The sequence below is a fragment of the Hordeum vulgare genome, chromosome 1H (assembly GCF_904849725.1).
Source record: "Hordeum vulgare subsp. vulgare chromosome 1H, MorexV3_pseudomolecules_assembly, whole genome shotgun sequence".
NCBI lineage: Eukaryota > Viridiplantae > Streptophyta > Magnoliopsida > Poales > Poaceae > Hordeum > Hordeum vulgare.
In genome coordinates, this window is record NC_058518.1 from 148,364,506 (window position 1) to 148,385,251 (window position 20,746).

General features: G+C 44.4%; 1 pseudogene; it reads right to left on the minus strand.

Annotated features, from left to right (window-relative positions):
• Positions 1-13,952: 13,952 nt before the first annotated feature.
• On the minus strand, positions 13,953-16,533 carry LOC123397653 (annotated as a pseudogene).
• Between the last annotated feature and the right edge of the window lie 4,213 nt (positions 16,534-20,746).

Consider the following 20,746-nt stretch of genomic DNA (forward strand, 5'->3'; position numbering starts at 1 on the left):
AGGAACCAAATTGCCCATGATTGGAGCATCTGAAAGATGGGTGAGTGCTTGCCATTTCGATGAAGTCCCACAACCCCAATGAAAGCCTCAAGAGATATACTAAATAAAATGTTTACAAATCACTACCGTAAATTCATATCCGAAGTTTCCACTCAATCTAGATGAACATTGTATTTATGTAACTCTTACATTTAATTCACGCATCATGCAAGTATATCTAATGAATGAGAACTTCACTCTACAAACTGGATATAAGAGATGATGTGTTGATTAATACAATCCATTTTTTCTATAACGGTACAACAGGGAGCAATGACATTGCAAACAAGGCGTTGTAACACCCCAAAAAATTAGCCATGATTTTATTTATTAAAATTTGGTCATGGTTATTTTAAATTTTTATTTTGGGTTTTACTCCTATTTTCAGATCCCTTCTTTGCTTTATTTTATTAAAAAAAACCTTTCCCAAGTAGGAGTTTTTGGAAAAAAATTGACTTAAGTACTTACCTCAAATATTTCCCCCTTCCTTTCCAAATCGAGTGAAGGCCTTTTTATAAACATTTTCTTTTAAGTTTTATTTATTCAAAATTGACTTCTTAATTCTTTACAGGCCCGATTTGAACTGCAACCATTTATTAACTTCTTTTAAAATTTCACAAAAAATTGTGGGGTCAATTTTATGCAAAAAACCTAGCCTAGTGTTTTGGAAAAATTGAATTCGTTATCTTATTTTCTGCTCTGGTCCAATCTGGTGCTTTGTACTACAACCCCTAGATATACTTCTTCAAAAATCCTACAAAAAATGGGATTTGTCAAAGGAGTCCCTATAAATCACTTTGATGCAAAAACTCACTTTGGTGTTTTGAAAATTCTGAGCATCACATCCCATTTTCTGTTGTGGACCAGTTTTGCAGTTTGCACTACAACCCTATTGTTTCCTACCCCAAAGCTTGTGAAAATTTTATTGCCCATAGAGAACCCTACCAAACCTTAAGTCCAGAGTTTCAGCCCCATTGATATTGTTTTAGACCATGCTGTAGCCTCACTTTGTTTCTGTCCAAAATTGTATTCATTCAAAACATGCACTAGAAAGTTTTAGGTTTTCCCAAACCAACCACACCATCATTATTGGCATCCAAGGAGCCCCCAACTTGGAAATTTTAGTAGCCAGCAGGGCCACCCAGCTGTCCCTGGCATTTTGTCAAACACCTTTGGTGCATGACCTGCATTGGCATGGTTATGTGTTTTCCTTGCAGAGTTGCCCAAGTGACCACACCGGCTATCTCACCACCTTATCCTGCCTTAAGCACACCCCCTGCTAACTCCCATTGGCATTGGAGTCTTGGGGAATGCCTTGGCATTTCCTCGAACACCTGGTGGGCGTGCTTTGGGCGCTCTAGGGCGCGACTATTGCAGGCAGTGCAATTGAGTCGCCTCGCCCCACCTACCGCACCACAACCCTTGGCCGCTCATAGAGGCGCACCCCGACTCCTCCTAACCCAAAGGGACACCACGCCCTACCCCTCACACATGCAGCCGTGCCGGCCGTCAAAGCCAGCAACACCTGATGCGACAATGGCAGCGTCACCTCAGCCGCCAATGGCAGCCGCCCGTCCATGCAGCGAGGACCCTTGTCATTTAGCTCAGCGCCAGCCAGGACCCCATTTGACCACCTTCTGCCTTCGCCATGTAGCTTGCGAGCACTGTTGCCGGAGTTATCCGAATGCCACCGGGAACCGACGTAGCTCGGGTATTTAAGCCCCCCAAGCTCGCCCACGAGGATAGAAGAGCTCCTCCGACCCCTCCCGAGCCCCCCACTGCAGCCAATCGACCACAGAGGATCGTCTTGCTCACTTTCGGTCCCAGTTTGGCCGCCGCCCACTCGGTCTAAATTTACAGCCATTGATGCTTCTCCGGCGCCGTTCTTCCCTGAAATGGAACGACACAAGCATTACAAGCCTTCTCCCCCTCTCCTTTGATCTCGATATGGACCATGGACAACACCCCTTTGTTGGTTTGTGCCGCCGGATCTCCCAAGCTCCTCGGCGGCCAAATCGCCCCTCTCCGAGAATGCCTAGGGACCTTGAGCATGCTGGTGCTTTCGGCTTCTCGATTGATGGCCCCAATCACCGGCGAGCATCGTCGGAGGCCTCACTCCCCTTCGGGCAGAGGAGAAAGATGACCGGCTTGACCGGAGTCAAACCTGGGAGCGCCCCCCCTCGTTAGCGATAGAACGGGGCATAGCCCACTTAAGTGGAGGCACATTCGACAGAGTACGTAACCCCTTCTGTGAAAGCGTATCCTATTCTGAAGCGTTTTCTTTTATGATTTTATATTAAAAACAGATTGTTGACCAAACTTTGACCAACCCTAACTTTTACACTAAAACTCCCAATGAGTTGATTCTTTTTCTTACCCCCTTCAAATATTGTCTAGTTTATTTTAGTATTTAATTGAAAATTTTCCAAACAAATTTTGAGTGTGTTTGTATTGAATGTTGATTTGAGCATTTTTCTTAAATAGGAATTTGAAGAAAGATCAAAATGTTCAAAAGTTTTTATGTGCACCTCACCTATCTACACATTGAAGGCAAGCATTCTGAACCTTGATATATTTTGGTTGTGTGTGTGTTGCTTGATGAAGAAAACACTATGACTATGTTAAATGAGTGATGGTATTTCATGTGATGATCATGCATATGACTTTATGGTTGAGAGTACATTTATTGCATGATTGAGATGCATGAGACAATAGTCACATCTTTCTACCACACATGCCTACCGGATGAGATCCGAAAAGAGTTGGTGTCTCGGGGAGATACGACTTTTGGACTGACATCTTGTGGGACAAGGATGATGAGCGAGCCATGATGGGGCATGACAGATAGTGACTCTATCTACGGTGATGAAACACTTTTATTATGCTAACCATGTAGGGAATAACATAAACCTCGTGAGTCGACCATAGACCGAGTCTTGTCAGTGTGTCACCTTAAACCTTTCGTGCTGCCACCTATCTTCCTAAAAGGAAATATGGTTCAGTAGGGCATAAACCTATTACTAGGTACACACCAAGTTGAGGGCCCGGGATGAAGGTATCTGGGGCACTGGACTAAATCCAGTCATCCGGTCAGGGGGCATGGGTGTTTCCGGTCTGGGGCCGAGAGGGTAGAGCTCTTCCCTTGTAGCGCGTGATATAAATTTGATCCCATGCTAGTCAAGGTTGGAGCCTCCCGTCTTATGGTTTTTCCCTGGTAGCGTAGCCCGGGTGAGACCGGTCTTCACGGGGGAAAAATGGGTGTGTACTGATTCTGAGTGTTTACTTCTAAGATACCATACACGGGATTAGTCCGGATGACTATTGAAACCCGTGGGCTGTGGGTAAAGAGTACACCATGTGCAAAGTCAAAACTATTCGAGTAGCCGTGTCCACAGTCAAGGACGACTGGTTGACTAGTCAAGTGTCGGTCTTCGGAGGAAGTTAACGAAATCGTGAGACTAATCATGAAATATGGTGGATGATCATAACAATTATTTTTACTGTGGACTAACCCCTATGATTATGATTGTTGAATATCTCTCGGATGGTTCTACCTCCTGGATATTCAATATTTATTATTGTCTCATATAAGTCCTTTATGTGGTGTCGCTTAGACGCCCGACTCTAGCATGTTTATTATTAATATAAGCCCTTTATGTGGTGTCGCTCACACGCCCGACTATGGCATGCTTGTTATTATTTCTTATAAACCCTTTATGTGGTGTCGCTCAGACGCCCGACTGTGGCATGCTTGTTATTATTTCATATAAGCCCTGTATGTGGTGTCGCTCAGACACCCGACAGAGGCGTGTCATATATCACATCTGTTAATTTTACTCTTATTGATTGCTCATTAATTTCTTAGTATGATTAAATTACCGTTTACTAGTACTTGAGAAGTTATTGTATGGTTGACAAAATATTGTGGTATTATTGCAAGTGCATATTAACCCCCTGCCAATTTATGTATGTTTTCATGATGTTTGCGAGTACATTCAAAGTACTCACTCGCTTGTCCCTTGCTATTTTCTTGGCCAGATTGCGTGCTTGGAAAGGAGGAACCCAACGATAACCCCGGAAGTAGGCACCGAAGACAGCAGCCGCGTGAGATAGGAATTAACCAGGTCAGCTGATCCTGTGGGAAATGGAGTCCCATAGATGCTGGAGATCCCCGAGCCGCTTCGACCATCAACGAGTAGAAGCCATTTTTTATGTACTCCATGGACCACCTCGGTCTTGTACCTCAAATTTGTATTTTGCTTGGACAATTGTATCAAGGAATTGTGTACCAGCTAACAATATTCTTGGGGCTCGTATGCACAAGGGCCATTTTGAAGGGAAACTACAATCTGAGAAAAATCGGTCTTGACAACCTTGGTATCAGAGCCAGGTTGACCATTGGCTAATCCTATCTTAGTCGGGTCAATAGACCCTAGGTAACCACCAATCCAAGCCTGTCCTAACCAGCAGCCTGAATAGTGTTAGCCAACACCTTTCGGTAGTCGGTGCCCAACCTACCAGACTAGTCATATGGTGACACGCGAGTGACCGACGACTAAGTTGTCCTTTTTGCAATCTTGCGAGGGAAGACTCTGTTTTCCTTTCCTATAAAGGGAACGATTGCCTAGCACAACACAACACAGCCACTACCACCTCCCAAGATGCCAGGCCCATTGTTCACAATGAGACCACTGCTATGGAACAAGGAGGTTTTGTAGCCATCCTTGCCAACCTAACCCGTCGTGCCTTTGCCATGGAAGAGCCTCCGGAGTATGTTGTGTACCAAGAGCACATGAGTGACGCCATCCATAACTTCTGGGCCACGATACACATCTACGGCAGGAGTATCATCCAAAAGCGTCCCCATCAGTTCACTGAAAGGACGACTTCCTATGAACCACAAGCCATCCAGCTAGCAGCTCGAGAGGCAATAGTTCAACTCCGGCATCTGTCGCCAAGAGTTAACTGTCGCTCGTTCTACTACTACCCTAGCCGTGAAAGTTATGTTAGGCCGCTGCAAGTCGCAAGCAGGGACCATGAGACCGACCCCGCCGTGTTGCATCTCATGCGCTACATGAGAGCGCAAGAGGCACTGTGTGACTAGGTCACCCTCGACCTGATTGCAACTCGTGGAGAGCTGGCTCGTCTTGACCCAAGGAGGAGAGAAGTGGATCCCGACGCGAGCAACCCTATAGTGCTATTTGGGAGACCGATTGAGCTCCCGAGGTCTGGCCTAGCTGCCGAACCGAATCTCGTGCCTATCTCCCCATGAGGAGCTTCGTCGCATTTTGGAAATTTCCTCCATCGGGACGGTAGCCTCAGCACCCCGTAATGGACGCCACTGCTGCCCCAGTCTTGTAGCCCCACCTTTTTCCCCGATCAACCGTGATGCCGTGGTTCCAGCAAACTCGGCGTCTGCAAGACCAGTTGTCACGCCCAAGATGCGACCCTATCTTTATTTGGCACGAGGGCCTCGTCAGGGATAGAAGCGCATCTCGTCGCAAGAATGGATATCGTTACAAGTACATGTACAGAAAAGAAGATATATATATATATATATATATAGAGAGAGAGAGAGAGAGAATTTGGCTTACACTCGCCACAAGCTACATCAGAGTCACAACAGTACAATACATAATCATCATGAAGAAGAGAAGGGTCCGACTACGGACGGAAACAAACGAGAAAAGAGAACGACGTCCATCCTTGCTATCCCAGGCTGCCGTCCTGGAACCCATCCTAGATCGACGAAGAAGAAGAAGAAGAAGCAACTCCAAATGAACAATCAACGCACTCGCGCCAAATAACCTTTACATGTACCTGCAATTGGTGTTGTAGTACTCTGTGAGCCACAGGAGACTCATCAATCTCATTTCCAAAGGTATCAAGACTAGCAAAGCTTAATGGGTGAGGTAAGGTTAAGTGGTGAGGTTGCAGCAGCGGCTAAGCATACATTTGGTGGCTAAACTTACGAGTACAAGAAATAAGAGGGGGAAGATCTACGCATAGCGGACGTGAACTACGCTTGATCAAATGAATGATCCTGAACACCTACCTACGTCAGACATAACCCCACCGTATCCTCTATCGGAGAAGGAACTCACGAAAGAGACAGTCACGGTTACGCACACAGTTGTCATATTTTAATTAAGTTACCTTCAAGTTATCTAGAACCAGTGTTAAACAAAGTTTCCACGTTGCCACATAATCGCGGGCACGGCTTTCCGAAAGATTTAACCCCGCAGGGCTGCTCCAACCAGTCCATCACAAATTACCACAAGCCGCATAGAAATCCTCGATCACGACACTCGCGATCTCGTCGGATTCCTTAGTGGAAAACCACAACTCTGAGATTACCCAAAGCATCACCGGAATCCCGATGCACAAGATATCTCATCAAAGGTAAAACTAATCCAACAAGGCCGCCCGGCGTGTCAACGATCCCGATAGGAGCCGCGTATCTCGTTCTCAGGACACGACGGATGAGCGATGGTTACCACGCCAGACGCCGAGTTACCCCGGGTAGCGTTAGTAAGCTGCTCTATTTTGGACCAGCACCATCAGCACTGCCCCTCCCTGTATTATGTGAAATTACTCCTCGGGTTCATGACGCCCTATGCTTTCAGTATTAACAAAATTATTATGTTGGGCAAATGTAGTACCAATGTTGGGCCTTGCCAGACCAGCTTTATCCTAAAACGAATTATCAAGGGGTCCCCATAACAACCCCGATCGTGTTAGGAGCGCTCAATTATTGAACATAACACCGGTAGCCGAAACTAAGGGGGCAAAGGTGGAACAAAACACCAGGCTAGAAAGGCCAAGCCTTCTACCTTTTACCAAGTATATAGGTGCATTAAATTAAATAGCATTTAATAGGGTGATATAACAAGGAATCCATGTAATCACATGGAAGCAACTACACCTGCAACTAGCAACGCTAACACATGGTTAAGCAAGCAGTAATATAGCCAATCAGTGGTTTGCTAGGTTGTGAACAGGTTGAAGGTTTTTATGGCATTGTTGAGAGGCTGATATTTAACATGTGGTAGACAACGAGACATAGCGACAGAAACGATAAAACTAGCATGGCAATGATAGTAATGGTATCTGGGGAAATTGTCATCTTGCCTGAGATCCCTCTTGGAAGAAGAGTGACTCCGTGAAGCATACGAACCACTAGTCGAACGGGTCCTCACAATCCGACACGCTTGCGGAACTCTATCGAGACGGGGGAAACCGGAAACACGAATCAACACATGATATTCACCACACGATGCACATCACATATGATGCATGAGCAAAAGAATTTAAGCAAGACACGACATGACAATTCACGACAAACAAACACTACACATTAAGTGAAGTTCAATATGCAACGAGTTGCATATTGACGAAACTCCACATACGAGTTATTTAGTTCTATCCCGATTAGGTACATGGCAATATTAAATGTCATTAAACATGGCAAGAGGTGAAGCGTAATTAAACTACCTATCTAGGCATTTTAAATTAGGACGGGAATGACATTTAGCATCTCCGAAACGACCTCACATGTTAATTTACAATTCTGTCCAGATCTGCACTAAAACGTTTAATTTGTTGTTAAACAGCAAAACAAATAGGTTCACGTAATTCTACGCGTCGTTACAAGCAATTTACACATAGTGAACATCTCCAACAGAGCTACGGATCAAAAGATACGGACACCGCAAGATATGATGGCATGAATGCAAAATGTGTGCGAATGGCATCCACAACATTTCAAAACACACAACCAGCAAGAAAATAAGAAACTACACGAGATTCTAAGCAAGTTTCATATAGAAAACGATCAAAACGGAGCAATGGTTCAACAACTATGAGCTAAACAAGAAAACACTACAATCTGCCAAAATCAGCCACATAGCATTTTCTACACCCCACAACTACGAGCTACACAAGCCCAATATGCTCAAGCAAGGCATTAGACGATAGAGGGAAAGAAGCACTACAACATACAACTAACAACAACTAGCATGGCATCATGGATCACTAGGAAAAGAAGTCAGAAAATGGCTTCTCACACACTATTTCAGACTTAGTGAAAATAACACTTCATGAAAGTGCAGTTTTCGATCTGAAGGCATATTGACAGCAGCAAAACCATAAGCTACATGACTCCAAATGGCATGAAAATTCACAGAATGCTAGAGAATCCCAAAGTCTACAACTAACTCCATTGCACCAACCTCAAAAGAGCTACAGATCACAAGATAGAAGCAAGACAAGACAGCAATAAAATATAACAGATCTCAGACTTAGAAATATTTCAGCATCTCCAAAACTACACTATTTCCTAGCAAGTAAAGAACAAGCAACCCACACCTAAACATGGATTTCTATTGCAACCAAAAATACCAGGGGCTAGACTAAACATCAAAGGGCAACTCTCTAGTAGACAACTCCTTCAAACGAAGCACAGAATAAATCCTACGAAATAGACAAGAGGGCAACATGGCAAAATATCGCGCGAACTAACTTGATCAAAAGCTAAAACTAATTGCACAGATAAATCCTATGGATTTTTCTACCCCGAAAACATATAAAACATGTGGGGTTGCACAATAATAATATCGCCGTACGTAAATGCGAGATAATGTCCTAAACACAGAAAATAAACTAGCGGCAAATCTCTACACACAAAAATACCAATGACTACTCTAAAATACATGTCAAAGCGGTTCCTAAAACATGAACATTTTACCTACAACATTCGGGCAAACCGAACACGCACGAGAAAATAATACGGGGCGAAACCTATTGGAACAGCACGTAAACTATGCATTTGGCACGTCAAACTACGTCAAACAATTATGCAAGTTATAAATTCGAATTCTACGGGCAAGACTACACAAAAACCATATGCTACACGTCGCGATCCGACTTACGGAATAAAAGATACATACGTTTTTATATTTGCCTATTTCCTGAAATTTAACTAACCCGGAAATAACCTAAATATCTAACGGGCCGAGCTGGGGCGCAATATAGCAAAACAGTGCCAAGGGGAATAAAGCCGAGATGCTCACCTGGGCCGGCCCGGAGGGAGGGGCTCGCGAGGCAGGCCGCTGGGGCTGGGGAAGGCCCAGGACGGGCAGTCGGGCGAGGCAGCCCACCTCGGTCGGTCAACGTGGGGCGAGCGCTGCTCGTCTCGGACAGGACACGAGGCCGGCACGGCGGTGCAGGCGAGGGGGGGGGCCGACGGCGAGGCGAAGCGAGGCGGCGCCAACAGGAATGAGGCGAGGAACCCCGGATGTGGGGCGGGGCTGACCGGATCTGATGTGGGGCATGGCCAGCACGGCGGCCGGAGGGCCAAGGACCTGGCGCGGGAAGGCCACTAGGGCGGCGCGGAAGGCGGCTCAGACTGGCGGCGGCGCAGCTCGGGGCAGGGCGGCGAGCTTCGCAGGTCTCGGCCGGTGGCTCAGGCGTGGGGCATGGGTGCAGGCCGGCAACGAGGGACGCCCTCGCGAGGTCGAGGCAACTCCTTGGAAGCACGGGACCTCCCTCGGGCGCGCTGGAGCGTTGCGGTGGCACCGGCCGGATGGGCCTGCCCAGGCCCGATATGGGCTCGGTGGGCCCGCGGCGGCTGGGGCTGGTGGGAGGAGAGAGAGAGTGGGGGGATTAGGGTTAGGCACGGTTTTCGAGGTGGAGAGTGAGGGCTGTCTAAAAATGGCATGGGAGGTCCTATTAATAGGCAAATGGGGGCTAGGTTTAGCAAAATTTCGACCCGGATCCAACCGCACGGTCGGATTCGAATAATTCCGAAGACAGGACAGATGAGTGGTTGTGTAGTTTATGTATCCGGAGACGAGAGGGAAAACGGGCGACCCGGCAACGCGAATTAAAATATCGAAAGACGTCCGACGATAGACCGAATACGGTGACGCTACGGTCGACCGTTCGGGTACCAGATGGACTCCGATCGCGACGAAATTCGACAGGCACCCTAGCTATATCTAATAAAGACCGCATGTCAAATTCCAACCCAATCAGAGAAAGTTTTATGCACACTTTAAAAAACAAGATATTGACGGTGCCACGGGCGCGTGCGAGTGTGGTCGGGCTGAGAACGGACAACGATGAGAACCGTCAACTAACAACGGATGCGAGTTCTGAAAACTGGTGGCAACGGAGTGCCGATGCAATGCAGATGATCGGAATAATGCGATGATGATGCGACAAAAGAAAATAGACACACGACGAAAACGGAATAGAAGGGGAATCTTCTGGAACGTCGGCATTGGGCTGTCACACCCGCCCACCTAGATGTAAACAAAGTAGACTAAGCCATAACCCTGCCTTAGTGTTCCCTTGCATGTAATGTATGGGTTGGTATTATCATAAATAAATGGGCAAGTTGTTTTTGTACCATTATTTTTATAGTACCGCTGATAGCCATGTCTGTGTGCACTTAGCCGTTTAGCTTATAGTTGGACGTAACCATCGGAAGCAAATTCCCAACCAACCACCACAGTAATATGTCACATTTCGTGGACTTTTATCTGTGGCCTTGACCGAACCACGTTAGAGTGGAGCCAACCATCGAGAAGCACCCAATCCAAAGCTTGTGCCCTAAACTAGTCCTATATAAGAGTCACCTAGTAACTTTTCCCACCATCCCTCCCGTTGTGCACTGGAGTCACACCCTTTTTCCATGCTACCTCAAGGGAGTTACCTCAGAACTCCGGATGCAACTTCGAGCAGTTTTGTTAAGATACTGTGGGATTTTACCCGCACTACCATGGGTTCTCCCCTTCCACCCTAGTACGAGTTGTTCAAGTCGAGGATCACTTCCACTACCTTGAAATATTGGACAGTTGTGCACATTTTCCCAATGGAACCTAACCAAGACCCCACGGAAGTCTTCTTCAGCGAGAAATCTATGCGTACCTTGAAAATGGCCATAGAGGTTGCTGCCTACGAAGCGATTACCCGCCTTCGATTTGCAGTACCATATGCCAGTGAAAGGGGATACTCTTATTTTCCGAGCCGTGCAGCGTCCGGAGGAGCAGCATCTTTTCCATGCACACGTGCAAAGAGGACCCAATATTGATCAGGCTCGGGCAATTTGTCATCCCTCAAGAGCGCTTTACCCAGCAAGTGATGGACTTTCTCCACGCTCTCACTATCCAAAACCCTCAGATCGCCATTGGCGAACCCCTCAGGCTAGATCGAGCAGGGCGCGCCCTGCGAGTCCTCCAACCACTCGCCCGTGAAGACGAAATAGCTATTCCACTACTGGAAATATTCGTCCTCTAAAAATTGTTCTCAAGATTCAAAAATTGTTCGTCCTATAAAAAATTGTTCGCGCTTGCATATTTGTTCGGGTTTTTTCAAAATTGTTCTTCGTGCAAAATTTTGTTCTTAAGATTTAAAAACTGTTCGTGCTTCAAAAAATTGTTCGTGCTTCCAAATTTGGTCATGATTTTTCAAAAATGTTCTCGGTTTAAATATTTGTTCTCAATATTCAAAAAATGTTCGTGCTTTAAAATTTAGTTCGTGTGTTTTCAAATTTGTTCTCCGTTTCAAAAATTATTCCAAATTGTTCGCGCTTCTAAATTTGTTCGGGGCTTTTCACAATTGTTCTGTGTTTTAAAATTTTATCCTTCAGATTCAAAAAAGGTTCGTGCTTCCAAATTTGTTCAGGATTTTAAAAATTGTTCTCTGTTTAAAAAAAATCTCAAGATTCAAAAAATGCTTGTGCTTTAAAAAAATTGTGCTTCCAAATTTGTTCTCATTTTTTAAAATGGTTCTCCTTTTCAAAATTTTGTTCCCAAGATTCAATTTTTTTGTTATCGTGCTTTAAAAATTGTCCGTGCTTCCAAATTTGATAATGATTTTTCAAAATAGCTCTTGGTTCTAAATTTGTCCTCAAGATTCAAAAAATGTTCGTGCTTTAAAAATTTGTTTGCGCTTTCAAACTTGTTCTCCGTTTTCAAAATTGTTTAGAGTTGTTTGCGCTTCCAAATTTGTTTGGAGTTTTTAAAATTGTTCTCAGTTTCAAAATGTTATTCTCAAGATTCAAAAACTATTCCTACTTGAAAAAGCTGTTCGCGCTTCCAAATGTGTTTAGGATTTTTCAAAATAGTTCTTGGTTTTAAAATTTGTTCTTAAGATTCAAAAAATGTTCTTACTTTAAAAAATTATTCGCGTTCCCAAATTTGTTCGGGTTTTTTCAAAATTGTTCTCTATACAAAATTTTGTTCTCAAGATTCAAAAAATGTTCGTGCTTTGAAAAATTGTTCTCAAGATTCAAAAAATGTTCGTGCTTTGAAAAATTGTTCGCACTTCGAATATTTTTCATAAATTTTCGAAATTGTTCTCAAGATTAAAAAAATGTTTGTGCTTTCAAATGTTTTGAAGATCCAAAGCACTTTTTGAATTTTCCAGAACATTTTTTGAAAATCTAGAACATTTTTAAAAATCCAGAATATTTTTTAAAAAGGAAATACATTTTTCGAATTTGAAGAATGTTTTTTTAAAATTCAAAAAAATTAACATTGTTCATAAATTCAAAATATGTTCTCGGTTATCAAAAGTTTTCTTCAAATTCTATTTTTTACAAAAATGTTCTAAATTTCAAATAGTTGCGTTTTTCAAAACATTAGGAACTTCAAAAAATGTTCGGTTTTAAAAAAATGTTCATTATTTTCAAAAAATGTTTTGTATTTTCAAAAAATGTTTAGTATTTTGAATTATTGTCCAAACAATCAAATTTTTGTTTAATGTTTAAATTATGTTCGTGTTCGAGAATTGTTCTTAAATGTCGAAAAATGTTTTTGATTATAAAAATGTCCCAAATTTAAAAAATTTGTCATTTTTCTAACTTTGTTCTTAAATTCAAAAAATATTTTGGATTTTCAAAAATTGTTCTTCAAATTAGAAAAAAGTTTTGCTTGAAATTCTAAAAGAAAAAATAAACCAAAAAAGAAAAAAAGAATGGAGATATGCAGAAAAGGAAAAAAAAGGAAAAAAAGGAAATTATCAAAAAAAATTGGGATAGAAATAAAATTGGGCCGACCGAGTTGTGGTGACCCCCCTTTGCAAGGGACTCCGTTCCGTAGAATGCGGTAGGTAAGAGCTCCCGCAGATGTGTGGTGACATCTAGAGTTTACAATCCGTTTGGACCGCATGCCCCGGCCGTGGGCCCTCGGGGTTGGATCCGCCCGTGGACACATCTTAAGATTGATGAAGTCATCTCAAACGCTTTCGTAGTTGACAGAAAACACCTCTCACTGAACAAACACACTAAAAAGCCTAAATAAATTCAGGAAAATGCAAGCAAGAGTGCAAGTCATCTTGAACCGTGGTGGAAGCTAATAGCTAACCATCTCAGCACTCACTTGAGATGATATTTGAATCAAAATTTTGTGAGATGGCCGGTTTGCAGCAAAAACTCTAGATGCACATCATAAATTCTCTATTTCCCTATCTCAGAACAATATTTGCTTATGCAAAATGTGTTTTGTCCACTCTAAGAAGTGGCAATATGATCACTCAAAATAGCTTCCTACTCTAGTTTTCTTCCTTATATGTCAGCACACTGAATAAACGTCATAACACATAACATCCAGAATACAATTTTTTTTTCACATCTGCATAAAATAATATTTTTTCAACATAGATTGTCAAAGAGAAATATTTACAGCTAAACCAACTGCGAATTACATAATCGGATTGCTAACAGAGTCAGTTCACTGGCAGCTCTACATTATTCTGTACACAACATAGCTTCCACGAGTCAGCAGCTCTGATTACGTCTTATAACCAAACAATCACGGAGAGGTGAGAAGGGGGCAATGTCTGGTAACCATGAAACATAGCACACCGATACCTACATCTTCTTTTAGTACATTGTCTAACAAATATCTTCACTTCAGTGAGTACGAGTGTCCGCTACTCAATGCCCTCCGAAGGAGGTTGGCATTCCACCCGATAGAAAATCAGAAAAGCTGTGAACATACGTCCAAGGAAAAGGTGTCACCTGGAGATTCAGATAGTGATGAAATAATCCCAACAAACTTGCACAAACTACACGGTATCGAAGGAGGTTGCCCAATAAAATAGTGAGGTATAAAAATGTATGCACCTGGGGACCAAAATCTCGTGATTGAATATTCTGTTAGAGGTTGGAGAAATATGGTCTTTTTTCTCACCGGCGTAGTTATTGATCTGGAATAGGACTTCTTGGATCAACAAGCTCAGCGCATCACGTCTTGAGCTGGTCTCCTCCAATGCTTGTCCTGAGGGCACATATGATCGCAAGTTAACAAGTTATAACTGATTTGCTATATGCTCATAAGCAATACCATCCTGAAGATGACATAATTGGCAAACCTCTTCCTACGAGTCCGGAGTGGTGGATAGCAGGGAGACACACACCCTCGACCTAGGTCTAAGCCCTAGCAAGGAGCCACAAAAAGATCCTGTTTGTAAAAACAGAATTACATTTCATACTTGCTAGCGCTTTGGAGCCACGTGATTTGCTTTGTCCTTTAGGGCTTGTGACATGCAAATTGATGAACCACTATTCCCAATAAACCCTCTGAGTCTTGTTGCTGAACCAGCCTGGTTTTTTGTTCTTCTCGTCGAAGAAAGAGAGGCACACCTGATATTGAGTTACCATGTGTTAAAATGAAAATCCTAAAAAACATGCCAATAGCAGGACATGGTGCCATATCGAACAATTTGGCTTTTCCGATTTGGATGCTTTTAAACCCAAGCATTGAACTGGTTGATCTTTTCATCGACTTCCTTTTCTAATTCCGCAAGGCCACATTGAACCTGACCATACAAACATAAATAACATCAAAGTTGGTTCTTTTTAGTTGGAGCAGGTAACGAAGATCAACATAGCAACATATTTCAAGGAACTAGGTAATATTGTCTGCAACACCAAGGAAATAGAGCTGTTGCAGCTATTCAGTATTACTCACATAGGTGATCTCAAAGAGGTCGTAGTTCACGGTGGCCACGGTCAGAGTCGGCGTTTGGACCGGCTGACGGCGGTCCGGTCCGGACCGGACCGAGCAGTGTCGTGGTCCTGATTTCAGGGACTGAATCGACAATGGCCGAGCTCGGGCCGTACCGAGAGGACCGGCTAAAACATGGGCAGAGCATGCTCTAGAGCTCCGGCGATGGCTCATCGGAGAGATATCCTTTTAGAGGAAGAGCAACTCATCAAAAAGATGTCTGGGAGCTTGAGAAGAACTAGAGGAAGCTACATGACCAAGAAGAACACCAGAGGGAGCTCATGAGCGATGAATCTGGCACAATGGTCGGTGGACGGAGATGAAAGGGACGATGGCTGATGCGGCAATGTAGGGTCTTCCTCGTCGATTTCTTTGGCGGAGCTGATAGATCCAAGTGGAGTAGGTCTATTGGACATGATTTCTTGGGCCAGAGGGACCGTTGGGCGCATGGAGCCGCTGATAGCGGCCACCGTGGCGGCGGCCGCCACGACTGCGACCATCCCTGCCATGCCTGGGCTGCTACGCCCTCGCCACACACCTGGCACGCAACAACCATGCCTCCGACAAGCCCCCGACATGCTCCCGCCACGCCCCCGCCCCGGCCTAGCCATGCCGCTGCCATGCCCTCTCCATGCCACCGGATCTTCGCTCGGTCCGCTCGGTTGAGCCGAGCATTAACCGGACCGGACCGAGGTTTTTTTGGGTCTTGTTATCAGGGCCTGGACCGGTCGATTTTTCTTACCGAGCCGGGGTCGAGCCAGCCCGGACCGAGCGAGCCACGATCCGGTCCGAAAGACTTCTCGCCTCATCCACCCTGAGTTGCAGTCAACATCTTTGGGCCGAACAAGAGTAAGGGTTCGATGAAAGAATATGGTATGCAAGATACCTGCAACATGTCTACACATGATATCATCATTAGGAACACAACAAGGAGGAATGCAGTTGCTTACAAAAATAGCAGAGTATGCTGCTTACAAAAAAATATGCAGAAGTGCAGATGCGTCAACATGAAATAAATAGCTTAGGAAATCAATCTTCAACACAACAGTACATCGGTTGCATCTAATCAGATTCAGACACAACCAACGGAGGCCACCATACATCATTAAATCAAACTACTCTAGTATGAAAACAGTGGATTTTGGCCACCACGTTGTACAATCAAGGTAAGGAGAACATGAAAGGATGGAAATTAGAGCTACACAGTACGACGATGGAAAATGGAACCGTGAGCTTACATCGCAGCACATCCTTGATCTCCAGCGGCTCCAGCTTCTACAACCAACCAATAAGTCTCGAATCGTTAGGAATGCGCGGAGAAATCATGGGAGGAGGAGAGGGAGGGGCGGGGGATCAGATGTGACCAGTTTGTTGAGATGGTAGGTCTCGTAGTTCATCGCGGCCGACCGCGCTCCCGATTCGCTCTGACCAATTTGTTGAGAGGGCATGTCTTGCAGTTCATCGCGGCCGAATGCGCTCCCGATCCGCCCGAGACTTCGTCCGGAAACCAAAATTCTTGAAGTCGAGGGAGCAAATCTACCGCTTATCCTACTCCGACTCAAACGCGACGCCGCCTTCTTCTCAGCATGCAACCGCCAGTGGCCAGTGGCGTGGCTCGGTTGGAGACCCCCACAATTGCGCTCCAGTCGGCGAGCTCCAACGACGCTGTGACACCCTCGATTTAATCATACGCTAATCATACACGCAAATGCGTATGATCAAACTCAAGGACTCACGGGAAGATATCACAACACAACAATATACACAAATAAAATAATACAAGCTTCATATTAGAAGCCAGGGGCCTCGAGGGCTAGAATACAGAAGCTCGATAAACACACGAGTCTGCGGAAGCAACAAATATCTGAGTACAAACATTGAACATGAGGTGCCTTAGAGAAGGCTAGCACAAAAGAAACTCGATCGAATGAGGCGAGGCCTCCTGCCTGGGAACCTCCTAAAGTACTCCTGGTCTTCAGCGGCCTCCATGAAGATGTCACCATCGGGTTGACAGGCGTCGGCAGGAAAACTCCATCATCTGGCCGCAGCAATGGATCAAGGGGACAAAGGGGGAGCAAAGCAACAGTGAGTACTCATCCAAAGTACTCGCAAGACTTATATCAGAACTATGCTAAGTATGCATCAGTATCAAAGAAGGGGTTTTACATGTGGACTGACTACAACAATGCGAGAAAGAGAGAGAAGGCCTAGTCCTATCGAAGACTAGCATCTTTAGGGGTCTTGCAGCAATAGACGAGAGTAGAGGGGGTAACATAACTAATAGTGATATTGTTGCAGCAATATTAATATGAGGTCACGCCCAGAGATCCTTCCTCGACTCCCTGCGAGGAAGCAATCCCAGGGCAACAATTCCAGTTAAGTAACCATTTTAGTTGTATAAGATCAGGGCACAACTCCAAGTCATCATGTAACCGTGGACACGGCTATTCGAATAGATAAGTTCTTCCCTGCAGGGGTGCACAACATATTCCCCGTCACGCTCGATAACACGCTGGCCGGACACACTTTTCTGGGTCATGCCCGACCTCGGAATATCGACACGTCGCAGCCCCACCTAAGCTCAGCAGAGAGGCCAGCCCGCCGGTCTAACTCCCGAGCACAAAGGGGTCGTGGGACCACTTGCCCTCTGCGCTCCTGCACGATGCGTGGGCAGTCAAGGTCAGTCCTAGCACCCCTTAACCACAAGCGCGATGCATCTCGGGACCACTCGGGCGGACGCCGGTCCATCGCTGATGTTTGAAGAGCTTCGGCTGATACCACGACGTCGAATACCCATAATTCTTCCCACGCAGACGGTTAGTGCATAATAAGGCTTTCCGACCAACCCAGATCAAATACCCAAATCCATTATCATTTTAATTAAGTCATCGACACATCCACGCGAGAATCCACCCACCTAACATCTATTCATCAAAGATCCCGGTAACATGGTCAAGTAACTGTGTGGTTGTAACATAAGGGGGAATACGAGGTATCACCCTCGTTGTATTCCGAACGATTTAACCGTCAAGGTGGATCTAGAGGAATCACCCTTGAGGGTCCCACACTTGAGGGGTTTCACGAGAGAGACATCGTCGGGAGTGGTGAAGGAGGAATCACCCTCGATAACCATGACCGACTAGCTACACTACAGAGGCATCACTACAGGAATCAGCTTCTTTGCCGTCTACCATCACAGACGACAAAGAGTATATCACGGACGGCAAAGACAATACCACAGACGGCAAAGATTCTCACGGCCGGCAAAATTTTTGCGTCAGCCTACGACGGCATCGTACCTTCTTTGCCGCCTGTCTCCGCAAAGCGGACGGCAAAGAGCTTTGCCGTCAGCTTTTCATAGGAGCAGTCGGCAAAGTGCTCGAGACGGCAGCCGACAGGCGTTGCCTCCGTTAGGGGTTAACACAGGCTTTGCCGTCTGCCTCCCCCTTTTCTTTGCCGTCTGCCTCCCCCCTCTTCTTTGCCGTCTGCCTCCCCCCTCTTCTTTGCCGTCTGCCTCCCCCCTCTTCTTTGCCGTCTGCCTCCTCCTCGTCCCCCCCTCCACTCTTTGCCGTCTGCCTCCTCCTCCCTCCCCTCCTCTGTGCCTTCTTCTTTGTCGTCTGCCCACCCTGGAGGCAGACGACAAAAGCCTATATAGACACCCCAGGATGCACAACTGGGTGCCATGTGGCACCTTTGCCGTCTGCCAGCTGATGGCACAGGTCTTTGCCATCAGCTGGCAGACGACAAAGAGCCCATATAGTACCTTTTTTGTTTTATATTATTTCACAGCACACACACACACACACACATATATATATATTTCACAACACATTTATATAATTCACCACACATATATGATATATAGTTCATCACACATATACTTGCCAACACACAGATATATATATATATATATATATATATATATATATAAAATTCACCACACATATATGATATACATATAAATCAAAGTACATCCCCATATATCGAAAGAACCAACATACAAAGTATTGCACTATTTATCCATATATACATATACATATAGTTTGACATTGTTCATCAACTCAAATGAAAACTAGATGATATACATATAAAGTTCATCCATCGACATTGTTCAACTCCATGAATGCCACCTTCCATGCATGTAGTATATCCAATCTACAAAAATGTGAATAAGAAAGTCATAAGAAGAACATAATATGATGTTTTGAGCTAATTATGTCATTTTAGCGGAAAACAAGCTAAGAATATAATATTCATGAGCTAACCAAGGTTCTTATGCCATTTTTAGCTTATTATGGGATTTTGGAGCTAAATGGGTCAATTATGTCATTGTTGGGGAAATTAAAGCAAGGATAATATGAAAGAGGAGAAGAAAGAGGAGAAGAAAGAGGAGGAGGTGGAGAAGAAGAAGAAATCAAGAAGTAGGAGGAGAAGGAGGAGAAGGAGGAAGAGGAGAAGGACGAGAAGGTCCTTGGCCTTCTCCTCCTCCTCCTTCTCCTTCTTCTCTTCTTCTTCTTCTTCTTCTTTCTTTTCATTTTTCCTATTTCTTCTCCTCTTCTCCTCTTATTGGAGCTAAATTACCTAATTATTTCTTTTTGGAGCTATATGGGTTAATTATGTCATTTTAGCGGGAAACAAGCTAAGAATATAATATTCATGAGCTAACCAAGGTTCTTATGCCATTTTTAGCTTATTATGGCATTTTGGAGCTAAATGGGCTAATTATGTCATTATTGGGGAAATTAAATCAAGGATAATATGAAAGATGAGAAGAAAGAGGAGGAGGAGGAGGAGAATAAGAAATCAAGAAGAAGGAGGAGAAGGAGGAGAAGGAGGAGGAGGAGGAGAAGGACTAGAAAGTCCTTGGCCTTCTCCTCCTCCTCCTCCTTCTCCTTCTTCTCTTCTCCTTCTTCTTCTTCTTCTTTCTTTTCATTTTTCCTATTTCTTCTCCTCTTCTCCTCTTGTTGGAGCTAAATTACCTAATTATGTCTTTTTGGAGCTATATGGGCTAATTATGTCATTTTAGCGGAAAACAAGCTAAGAATATAATATTCATGAGCTAACCAAGGTTCTTATGCCATTTTTTAGCTTATTATGGCATTTTGGAGCTAAATGGGCTAATTATGTCATTGTTGGGGAAATTAAAGCAAGGATAATTTGAAAGAGGAGAAGAAAGAGGAGGAGGAGGAGAAGAAGAAGAAATCAAGAACAAGGAGGAGAAGGAGGAGGAGGAGAAGGACTAGAAGGTCCTTGGCCTTCTCCTCCTCCTCCTCTTCCTTCTCCTTCTTCTCTTCTTCTTCTTCTTCTTCCTTTTCATTTTTCCTATTTCTTCTCCCCTTCTCCTCTTGTTGGAGCTAAATTACCTAATTATGTCTTTTTGGAGCTAAATGGGCTAATTATCCCATTTTAGAGGAAAACAAGCTAAGTATATAATATTCATGAGCTAACCAAGGTTCTTATGCCATTTTGAGGTTATTATGGCATTTTGGAGCTAAATGGGCTAATTATGTCATTGTTGGGGAAATTAAAGCAAGGATAATATGAAAGAGGAGAAGAAAGAGGAGGAGGAGGAGAAGAAGAAGAAATCAAGAAGAAGGAGGAGAAGGAGGAGAAGGAGGAGGAGGAGAAGGACTAGAAGGTCCTTGGGCTTCTCCTCCTTCTCCTCCTCCTCCTCCTCCTCCTCCTTCTCCTTC